Genomic DNA, 12,320 nt, shown 5'->3' on the forward strand with positions numbered 1-12,320 from the left:
ATTATTAACATTTTGAGCATATTATGGCAGTGCTTTGTCAGCTGCACTGGCTCCCAGTCCATTTCCAGGCCCAATTCAAAGTGCTGGTTTTAACCTTAAAGCCCTAAATGGCTTGGGACCAGGTTACTTGAGAGAGCGTCTTGCCCCATGTGTCCTTACCCGTACCTTAAGATCTTCTTTGGAGGCCCTCTTCCGGGTGCCCCTGCCAAACGAGGTGAGGTGGGTGGTTGGCAGAGAGAGGGCCTTTTCAGTGGTTGCACCCCATTTATGGAATAGCCCCCCTAGTGAGGTTTGCCTGGCTTCATCACTTTGTTCCTTTAGACGCCAGGTAAAGACCTTTTTGTTCACCCAGTCATTTTAAATGCAGCTTTTCAGATTTTATGTGATTTTTAACTAAATTTAAAATGAGTTTTTTAATGCTGCTTTGTATTATATTTCGTATTTTATTTTCACCTTTTCTGTCTGTTAAGAATTAATGGGTTGTGTGTTTTTATTGTATGTATTAATACTCTCTTGTGAATCGTCCAGAGAGCAATTTGTTATGGGGCGGCTAACAAATAAAGTTGTTGTTGTTGTTGTTGTTAATTAATTAATTAATTAATTAATTTGCAACAATGGGATACATGGTGACAATGGGGTAAATGAGTTGCACAACCACTCATTCAGAACAATGTTGGGGCTGCTTAGGAGTCCACAGTAGCCCTGGGGTGGAGAATTATGGAGATGTAATACTGCACATCAAGTGGCCTATGAATGAAACTGGTTCTTCTCTTTCAAATACCAGTTTCATTAAAGACAGTGTTGGAGGGGTGGAGTTTGATTAACCCAAATTATAACAGAGCCCGCGTGAGCAGTAAATGTTGAGCCCATTAAAGTGTAGCTTGAGACAGTTGTTTAAGATCCAAAGCAGGTAACCTTTATTGGGGAAGCTGCCATTCTTGGGTAGAAAGCCTGTATGCCTGAGCTTTCTGTCTTTATAGTATAGCCGGGGAGGAGCGGGGGAGAAGCCCCATGGCTAATGGAAGCTGCAGCAGAGCGAATAATAAGAAGCATTCTGGGAGCAACAAGGGTGGAACAATCAGCCCTGAGAAGACCCTTCCTCACTGACACAATGCCTAATGCCCTTAGTGGTCACTAGGATAAAAGGTGCCAAGAGCTGATGCTCCAGGATTTCCATCTCCAGCAGACACTTACTAATATAAAAGAAAGTACAAATGAGATCTGCGGAACAGAGTTTCATTTCTGTACAGTGGCTGCTAGCTAACTGCATTAGCCATGGTATATGTAACATGTAGAGCATATTTTCCCTAATTGGTTACATCTGCACTGCCTGCCTGTTTGTTTCTAAGTGCAATTCAAAATGCTGGTTCTTATCCTGGAAGTCTGTAACAGTTTGCACTCTGGATGCTCTCATATGAATCTATCCCACCCCACTCCACCCAATAAGATCTTCCAGAAAGGATGCATCCCCTATGCCCATTTTAGGCTTATCTTTTATTGTATTTGTTTGTTGTCTTTCTTGTTTTCATCTTGTACACTGTTTTCAGGACATAGTGAAAAATTGCCTATACATTTCAAAAAAGGAATAAAGATACATATACTGCATCACAGTGGTCAGGTTCACACATCATAGTGACAAGTAAAAAGAAGAAAATTGCTGGTTTCTGGTGAGTGACAGGCAAACCAAGTACTTCTGCGCCTTTTCATGGTGTCTGAATCCAGAAATGTCAGGCTGCCAGTGTTGGGTTCCATCCACCACCTGAGTAGAGAATGTCAACATCTGCAGTTTAGTGTGAATGTCAGGTGGTGGAGGGACTCCAACACTGGAGGAAAACTGGTCTTGTGGTAGCAAGCATGACTTGGCCCCTCAGCTAAGCAGGTTCTGCCCTGGTTGCATTTGAATGAGAGACCACATGTGAGCATTGTAAGATATCCCCCACAGGGGAAGGAGCTGCTCTGAGAAGAGCAGAAGCTTTCAAGTTCCCTCCCTGGCATCTCCAAGATAGGACTGAGAGAGATTCCTGCCTGCAACCTTGGAGAAGCCACTGCCAGTCTGTGTAGACAATACTGAGCTAGATAGACCAATGGTCTGACTCAGTATATAGCAGCTTCCTGTGTTCTTATCCCAACATGGCGGTCCAGACAACACAGAAAGGAGTAAAAGCTAGCACTAGGAATGAACACTCACTAGGAACTAGCAATTTCCTCCTACTTACTTGTAGGGATGTGCATGGAACCGGTCCAGAGGCCCCTTATGAGCCTCAGAACTGGTTCAAAGAACCAGTGGTTCTGCCGGTTCGACGCTGGGGGTGGGTCTCCCTTTAAGGGCGGAGGAGGTGCACTAACCTCTCCTGCCACTTTCCCCCCACAGGCGCTCCAATTTTTTCAAAATCCATGGGGCGGCAACGTACTTCCCTGCCACCCCTTCCCCTGTTGTTGCCTGGAAATCGGCCGAAGTATGGGCTGTGCACATACCTGCAGCCACGTGCGCCCACTGTGCATGTCGCACATTGCACATCACATGTGTGCGTGACGTGTGGTGCACGTGCAGCCCACACTTCTGCCGATTTGGAGCGCCAGTGGGGGAAAAGTGGTGGGAGGGGTAAGTGCACCCTCCCCTGCCCTTAAAGGGAGACATAAACCCCCGGCTTCAAACCGCACCTCCGCGGTTCCATGCACACCACTACTTACTTGCTGCTGTGATGTGTGAAGTCACCCAGCATATTATCCAGACCAAGCTCTGTCTGGATACAACTCTAAGGTTTATTGAAAGGAATGGTATAATAGCTGCATTTGTTAGACAGATTAGATAATAATACATAAACATCATAGAGGATGGCTTTTGAGACTATGATCACAACTTAATTAAGATCTATAAACTAAAGGCCAATTCAGACATCAAAGAGCTGAACCTGAAAAACTATAATTTTCCTAGCCCTCATACATTTGCCCAGGCCATTTGCCCACGCCTGGAAACTTAAGTGCCAGTTCAGTGGGCAAAGAAGTAGATGATAGTAACAAATCTCTTCCCTCTACTATGCTCCATTTTCCAAGGGAAAGACAAAGAAGGTGTTCCTTCCTTCCACATGAACTGACTAGCCCAGCACCTCTTTGCTAGAATGGCTCACAAAGCTAAAGTGTCAGTCAGTTAAGCACAAGCCAAGGATTTGCCCTGGATTTGCTCCATCCATCATATAGATTTGCTCCATCCGTCCATCCATCCGAGGCTTTGGAATGCATTCCCTGTCTTCCCATCTCTGACAACTTTTTAAAAGGAAGTTAAGACATATTTGTTCACCCAGGTTTTAGATTGACAGTTTTTAATAGTTTTAACAGTTTTAACATTGTATTACATTGTAAATGGTTTTAAGGTTTTAGTTTGTACAGTTTAAATTGTAAACTGCCCAGAGACATACATTTTGAGTGGTATATAAATTTGTTACACAGATGATTGATAGGTAGGTAGGTAGAGTGAGTTGTCTCATGTTCATTATTTTATTATTTATTTATTGAAAATATTTATAACCCACCCCTCCAGTATACTACTGCTCGGGGCGGCTCACAACAATAAAATAGAAACAATATACAATTCAAGTAATAAAATTAACAAAACTGAGTAACCAAGTTAAAAATCAGGTTAAAAACCACGATTGGTATTAAGTTCAAATTAAAAGTTATTTTAAAAGTCCTTCCTTCCTTCCTTCCTTCCTTCCTTCCTTCCTTCCTTCCTTCCTTCCTTCCTTCCTTCCTTCCTTCTGTGGTCTCCCCTCTGCTGAACAGCTAGATGGCGAACCAATATTTGAGCAAGATCTGAATAACACCACTCTTTGTCAGTGCTGAAGTGAATGTGATCAAACCTGTGTCCCAGTTAGTTTTTCTTCTGGCTCCAGGAACATAGCTATACTAATTGAACAAGGGGGGATGAATGTCCCTGGGCCCTGGAAGAGGGTGGTCCACTGTCTGGCTGACAGCTTGTTATTTTGCTCTCCCCTGTGTATCTCTTGGAATAAGAAGGTGGGACAGGGAGCAAAGGCGCACATCTTCTCTGTTTGTCCCAGGGCCCACTCTAGCCTTGCTATGTCTCTGTATGGTTCAATCAATCTTGGATCTCATATGAAGTTTATTTATAATGATGAGCTAGGCTACTGGTTCATCTAGCCTAGGACTGTCAATTCTGAAGAGTAGCAGCTCTCCGGGTCCTCAGGTTGAAGTATATTTCCTTTAACTGGGGATGCCAAGGATTGGATTTGGGAATTCTGCATTCTCCATGTGGCTTACCACTGAGTTATGGTCCTTCCCTCACTAGTCTCTATTGCTCTCCACCATGTTGAGAGCGAGAGCGAGAGAGAGAACATCTTCTTCGAACTCCCCAGGTTCTGGCTGAAAAGGTATGGGTGAGATCAAAACAGAGGTGCTCTTACCCCTGGACTTCCAGGCAGAAGTCCAGGGCCTCCATACCCTCTGGGTCCCCCAAATCCAGTCTGCCCTGGATGGTGTGGTGGCTGCGCTGCATGACTGGTCTGCGCTGTGCCGGGAGGCTGAGTGTGACTGTGGTGAGGGCAGCATCTGCGTGCTGCAGCCACTTGCAGTCCACCCAATCTCCTTCCCACCGTGTGTGGCCGGGATCAGCAGGATTGTCAATGCAAAATGTGGTATCTGCATGTCAGTGTGTTTAGCATATTCCTTTCCTTGAGCATATTGTGGTGTGAAAATACTGCGTTTAAAATACTGTGTGTGGCGCTGTGTGTGTGTGTGTGTGTGTGTGTGTGTGTGTGTGTAGGGGGATGATCCTTATCTTGAGGCCTTTAGGTCTAGGCTCCAAAATTACCTAGATGCAACTCTGACTCCAGAAATATGTGAAGTTCCTTTTCATCCACATGTGGTATTACAGCAAGTAATTGAAGGCACATGACAGCATGGATAACAATTGGCTCCACTTCATTGTCCTTCTGCCTAACAATTCAGTAAGATAATTTTTTACCCAGAATGAATTTTTCTCCAGACCATGAAGTATGCATTATTGAGTGGATGCCATTGCTGATTATCATTAGGCTTTGTGGAATTGCACATTCTGAAACAAGAACAGCTCTAGAACTCTTGAAAATGACTGGAAAATGGGGTACATTTATCAAATGTGGAATGGAAAACAAGCCACACATTAATGTTCCAGTGTTGAAACTAATGTCCATCCATGTATATAACAAGAAGAAGATGTTGGCCTCCACCTCAAAAATCCTATGAATAAGCTTGGCATATTCTAAACCAGCCCTGCTGGCAACATATAAAATAAAGTGTGTCGTCAAGTCGATGTCAACTCCTGGTGCCCACAGAACCCTGTGGTTTTTCTTTGGTAGAATACATGTGGGGTTTATCATTGCCATCTTCCATGCAGTATGTGATGATGCCTTTCAGCATCTTCCTATATTGCTTCTGCCTGATATAGGTGTTTCCCATAGTCCAGGAAACATACCAGCAGGGATTTGAACCAGCAACCTCTTGCTTGCTTGCTTGCTTAAGTGCCATCAAGTCGGTGTCGACTCTTAGTGACCACATAGATAGATTCTATCCAGGATTATCTGTCTTCAACTTGGTCTTTAAGGTCTCACAGTAGTGCATTCATTGCTGTTGTAATCAAGTCCATCCACTTTGCTACTGGTTGTCCTCCTCTTCTCTTTCCTTTAACTCTTCCAAGCATTATGGACTTCTCAAGGGAGCAGAGTCTTTGCATAATGTGTCTGAAGTATGATAGTTTGAGCCTGGTCATTTGTGTCTCAAGTGAAAATTCTGGATTGATTTGTTCTATGATCCATTTGTTTGTTTTCCTGGCAGTGCATGGTATCCTCAAAAGTCTTCTCCAGCACCAAAGTTCAAAAGCATCAATGCTTTTTCTATTTTGCTTTTTCAAAGTCCAGCTTTCGCATCTACAGAGTGTCACAGGGAAAACCATGGTCCAAACAAATCTAATCTTTGTAGGTATAGACACATCACGACATCTAAATATCCTTTCCAAGGCCTTCATTGCAACCCTACCATGTGCTAGTCTGCGGCGTATTTCTTGACTGCTGGATCCTTTACTATTGATGGTTGATCCTAAAAGGCAGAAGCTAGCCACCACTTGAATGTCTTCATTGTCAAATCTGAGGCTGGTTGCTGTACCTGTTGCATTAGTTTAGTCTTCTTTACATTTAGTCGTAGTCCCATTTTTCCACTGTGCGCCTTGACTTTCATTACTAGAACTTGCAGATCATCTACATTCTGGCTTGCTAGTCAAGTCATTTCCCCACTGTGCCATTAGCACTGAAAAGACTTATACAGCAAAGTGGCTAAGGTGCAACACTATGTACATTTAATTGGGACTAGGTCAAGTTGACTAATTTGAACATCCCTACTTCAAAGAGTGAGGACTTTGTACAATACTCAGTCAGTCTCACCAGTTGACCATAGTGCTAAATTACACACAACACGGGATCCATGATCAGATGTTTTTTCCCCTTTAGCTTAAAGGAATTGGGGACAGGGTGATCTGTGTTGAGGCTTCAGCAAAAGGGGGAATAAGTGCTTACCCCTCACCCTCCCCAGACAACAGCCACAAGGCAAATCTCCCCCTGAAGCTGCTATTAGCCATGGAGGGGGAAATATGCAAATCATCGTATTGTGCCAACCCCAAGGCTTATCAAACTTATTATAGTTGTTGGGCTAAAACTCCCATCACCAGCCACAAGCTGGCCTTTGGCTATTGTGGCTGGGGATAATGGGAGTTGTAGTCCAACTGTTACAGGGTGTGTTCTCTCTTAAGAGATAAAGAACAAGTTGAAGTAGACCATTGCTTAGCACATATAGCACATAAGGTAATTCTTCTGGTTACAGTTTGGTAAGGTTGAGGACAGTACAAAACATGCCACTTCATTCATATATCTATATCTATATCTATATCTATATCTATATCTATATCTATATGAAAGGAACAAGAAAGAGGGAAACAAAAAACCCCAGAAACCCCCAACAAGAAAGAAGCATCCCCTTTCCCTCTCATTTTATCCTCTTGCTGTGGTGCCCCCTATGGCCTTACAGCACATTACATTCAAACAATGCCATTCACACAACTGAAAACAGTTCTACCTGGGTTTGGGAGCTCTGTGTGCTCCCAATTTTTGGCTGTGTGGAAGCAAGGTTGGATGAAAACTTGGGTAGAAGTGATTGTGTGGAAGCAAGGTAGGAGGAAAAGCTATCCAGGTTTGCCTCCTACCTTGCTTCCACCCAATCACTTCTACCCAGGTTTTCCTCCGACCTTGCTTCCACACAACTGAAAATTGGGAGCACACACAACTTTCATACCTGGGTAGAACACAATTTTCAGTTGTGTGAACAGTGAAAATGACCTCAACATGTTCTAAGTCAGGGTTTCCCAACCTGTGGTCCTGCAGATGTTAATGAACTAAATCTTCCATCATTCCCAGCAACAATTTATTGTGGCTCAACAACAACATCAGGAGATCCAAGTATGAGAACCCCTGACCTATACAATTTCCCACTGCAGCAGATTCAGGAGCATACAGCTAAAAGTGGCCAAATGTTGCAGCACCATCCAGCACTGTGACCTTGATTCAAATTGTCTCTCCAACTGCTATTGGCCGAAAATAAAAAAATATCAACAAATCTGATCATGCATTTCATGTAAGTGTGGCACTTAGAAAGCTAATTATTCTCAAAATCCCAGCCTTCCATTTGGGAGAGTCTAATAGTGTCCTGTCCTCCCTTGCAGAGTTATTCTAAGGATTATTGAGGTAATGATGTAAAGCATTATGATGATTTGAAATGCTATATAGATAGGCATGCTTTGTATTCATGTATTCATTAAAAGTAAAAACCCATTAAAGAGTGCCCATTCTAATAATAATGGGGCGGGGAGAGATGTTCTAGAGAACAAAAACATGGTGGGACACTTTCAAAACAGTACATGCTAGAGGAGATTCAGTCCATGAAAAGGCTGTACCAGCACATTTGAAATGGCACTTAAGGCCTTGGGCAATCTGGAAACTCCAGCTAAAATGTCAGCTCTTTTCATTAAGATGGCAGGTCATCCCTATATTTTTTGTGCTTCAGGTCCAGAAATAACTCAGAGAAGGCTAGCATCCACTTCCTACAGTACCAGATCCTAAATTTACTGGGTGTTTTTTTTAAAGTCAAAACCATCCTAGTAATCACAAGCAGCCTAATTGCTCGCCCTGCTCTTCAGAGCCCATTCAAGCATAACGCTGAATTTTGCAAAGACTGAGCGTGAAATTGAACAGCCCACAAGCACAGCCTTGTCAAAATAAAACTTACCTTGAAATGAAAAAAGTGTCATAAATCAAAATCACAGAGATGATCTACTGGCAAAAGGTGAGAAGCAGATGCAATGTCACACTTCACCAACCAAGCGCCATGCTCAAGCACCTAGCCATGTTGAAAGCATGATGGAAGGATGCATATTTGATGAGAACTAGTTCAGGAGGAAGACTGCTAACTAAATTTTCTTGAGGGAAATCTAAATGGTGGATAAAGTGAAGCTTCCCTCATGGGCTTTTGAGGGAGTTATGCCCAAATGCCAGCTGCTCAATAATGAGTCATAGCTCAGTGGTAGAGCATCTGCTTTGCATGTAGAAAATCTAAGGTTCAATCCCTGACATCCCCTGGTAGGGCTGGAAGACAGAGGTGTAACTATAGGGGGGCAGGGGGGGCACGTGCCCCGGGCGCCATCTTTTATGGTCACGTGGGGGGGCGCCGCCATGACCAAATTTAATTTTTTTTAATTTTTTGTTAATACAAATGTTTCCTGCTCAGTGCAGCAGCGCTGAAGCAGTCAAGGGAGCGCGTCGGTGCCCCCTTCCCCACGAGCGGTCCCTTCCGTGCCGCCTGTGCCCCCCCCATTGCTTTGCTGGCGCCTGGCGGCCAGTCAGTGGCCTGGCTTGGCGGCGGGCTCTTGTGAGGAAAAACCTAAGTATAATGTAGTATGTTGGGGGGGCGGTGGGGGGGCGCCATTTCAGTGCTTGCCCCGGGCGCCGTTTTCCCTAGTTACGCCTCTGCTGGAAGAGATGCCTGCCTGAAATATTGGAGAGCTGCTGCCAGTCAGTTCAGACAATACTGAGCTGGATGGACCAATGGTCTGACTCAGTATTCGGCAGCTTCCTATAAGAGCCTCTCAAGGACCAGAGACCTGCCAGGAAACTTCCTACTAACATAATTTTGCCACCGGACTCTCCATTTCATGCACAGCATTCAGATTTTAGGATATAACCTGAAACACATTTTGCCTCAAGAAATTCTGAAGTTATATATGAAACCATTCATTAGATAAACTAGCAACTTCCCGCTTGGGTCACCAACATTTTAGCCAGTATGCAAACTTTTAACTGGGAAGAATGCCATTTTCAACCAAGGCACAAGCTCTTCAACCAAAATGTTGTTGTGGTACTTACTATGTGGTCTACTCAGTATTCCTTTTGAAAAGTTAGAGGTAGAATTTGAACGTGAAAGGGAAGAATTTGGGGTGTGTGTGTGAAACTTATGGTTGCAGAGCTGAGAAAAAAATCTTGCATTTCCAGCTTCCTGTTCACACTGGTCTATGCAATATCCACCTTCTCCCTTTGTCACTGTCAGCAAATAACTATTATGCACACAGACTATAAATAGGCTAAGCTTTGTTCATTCATACTAACCACTAGCTTTCAATGTACTGATTTCCAAAGTATTAGATGCATTCACTGCGCTACCCTCAGTATCCAAAATCAAATCATATGCCTGGTGAATTATACCAAAATATTTGACTAAGTCAGCTGTACATTAAACTTGTGTCAAAATAACAACTCTATATTCCAAAAAACAAATCTAATTTCCCCCCTTCCAATTATCCACATGTTGGCTGCTTAATCCTATCTTTAGCTGGTCTCATTGTTTTTAATTTGGGCTTACATAGTAACAGCAGGGGTGGGATGTGAAAATGACCAACATTTTTCCTAGCAGTTTTTTTCCTTATTGGTGGGCAAAAGATCTATGGAGATACTTAGATACCAAGTGGAAGAAGAAGAGAAAGTAGTGGTGCTGGTGGCGCCAACAGTGGAGGAGGAGAAGACGGGAGGAAGATTGGTGAAAAATGTTGAAATAACCACCACTTTCCCAAACCATTTCCCCCTTAGAGTAGAAAATAGCAGCTTGGGGGAGATTATATTTATATTTATATTTATTTATTTATTTATTTATTTATTTGGTCAGTTGTTGGTTGTGCTGTGGACTTGGTGTTGACTCCATGTGGTTTTCTTGGTAGGATACAGGAGTGGTTTACTGTTCACAGTATGAGATGATGCCTTTCAGCACCTTCCTATATTGCTGCTGCCCAATATAGGAGTTTCCCATATTCTGGGAAACACACCAGCGGGGTTTTGACCCAACAGCCTCCTGCTCTCTAGTAGGGATGTGCGAAACGTTTCGGATACAAAACGTTTTGTACCCAAAACAGCCTGTTTCAGGTGTTTTGCAGACAAAACAATACACCCTTTTTCCAGATCCAAAAGTTTTGTATACAAAACAAAACGTCCCTGTTTCGGCTACAAAACGTTTTGTTGTTTCGAACCTCCATTTTGTGGTGATCTCTGAGTGAGTCTCCATTTTGTGTTTGACATCTCTTTGAATTTCCCACCCTTCCGGCCTTCTGATCGGTGACCTAAATCATGGGCTGACCTGCTGACAATTCCCTCCTTGTTCTGCATTGGCTCTTTTGCTTCTTGCCACTCTTTACTGACCCCACATTGGCCAGCGGAAGGGTTGCTAACCCATGGGGTGCTGGTTTCTGTTGTTTCTGTGGTTTTCTGAGTGTAGATTCTCTGGTAGCATATGAGAGTGGATTCTTGTTTTTCACTGAAAATCTCATATACTACCAGAGAATCTACAATGAAACACAAAACCCAGTACCCCAAGGGCTTGTGGGTATGGAGGTGGTTGGCACCCTATGTGCACTACACAACCCCTCGCTCTGGGAAACCCCAGTGCCCCCCAAGTGGAATTATAGGGTTGCTGAAACCTCCATTATTCCCTATGGGAGAAATCTTAAAAGACACGTAAACTTCAACAATTCACAAAAGATCAGCCCTTTGCCCAATGGAGAGGAGAACTGGTCTTGTGGTTGAGCATGACTTGTCTCCATAGCTAAGAAGGATCTGCCCTGGTTGCATATGAATGGGAGACTTGATGTGTGAGCACTGCAAGATATTCCCCTCAGGGGATGAAGCCGCTCTGGGAAGAGCAGAAGGTTTCAAGTTCCCTCCCTGGCTTCTCCAAGATAGGGCTGAGAGAGATTCCTGCCTGCAACCTTGGAGAAGCTGCTGCCAGTCTGTGAAGACAATACTGAGCTAGATAGACCAATGGTCTGACTCAGTATATGGCAGTTTCCTATGTTTCTAATTCTTTTGAGATATTTCTGGAAGTTTCCTTGCCCCCATTGGGCACTACCACCCACCACACTCCACTCTGGGTCATCCCTTTCCCCTTGATTTAAAGTGATACATTTGCTGGAATCCCCATTATTCCCTATGGGAAAATTCTTAAAGATGTGTAAACTTAAAAAATTCACAAAAAATCAGCCCTTTGCCTAATTCATTTGAAATTTGGGTGGTTCCACCCATTGGACACTACCACCACACCCACTCTTTTTGCCCTGGGACCCTTTTTAAAAATCCAAATCGATTCGGATTCGGATTCAGAAAATTCATCTACAAAACAAAACAGGGCTGGTTCGGATTCAGAAAATTTGGGTACAAAACAAAACAGGGGTGTTTCGATTTGGATACAAATCGAAACAAGAAAATTCTAAAATGCACACCCCTACTCTCTAGGCATGTTGCTTCCCAGCTGCGTCATTACAATGCACCAAACTTCCATCTTTGGGCAATTTATTTCCCTCTGCTTCACCACTATGATGCTTTTAGATATCACCATTTATTTATTTATTTAATGTATAAATCACCCCATCCGAAGGCTCTGGATGGGGCGGTTTATAACACTATTGTTGTGTAGTCAATTATGGGTGTGTCCAATAACTTCTCTTGTATGGTTAGAATGGTTGCATCAGTTTCAATTTGTTATTCCCAACGGCATGGACAGGCTGCTTGGAGTGACATGGCCTAAACCTGTCTTCTTGATTCTTGCCCAACATGGCTTATATCATCTAGTAGGGTGGTTATTAAAGATTACCTAGTTGACCTAATAAATATCTCACTGAGGGAAGGCAGGATGCCTCCTAGATTAAAAGAGGCAATCATTAGACCTTTTCTTGAGAAGCCTGCATT

Source organism: Hemicordylus capensis, chromosome 3 (assembly GCF_027244095.1).
Source record: "Hemicordylus capensis ecotype Gifberg chromosome 3, rHemCap1.1.pri, whole genome shotgun sequence".
NCBI classification, from domain to species: domain Eukaryota; kingdom Metazoa; phylum Chordata; class Lepidosauria; order Squamata; family Cordylidae; genus Hemicordylus; species Hemicordylus capensis.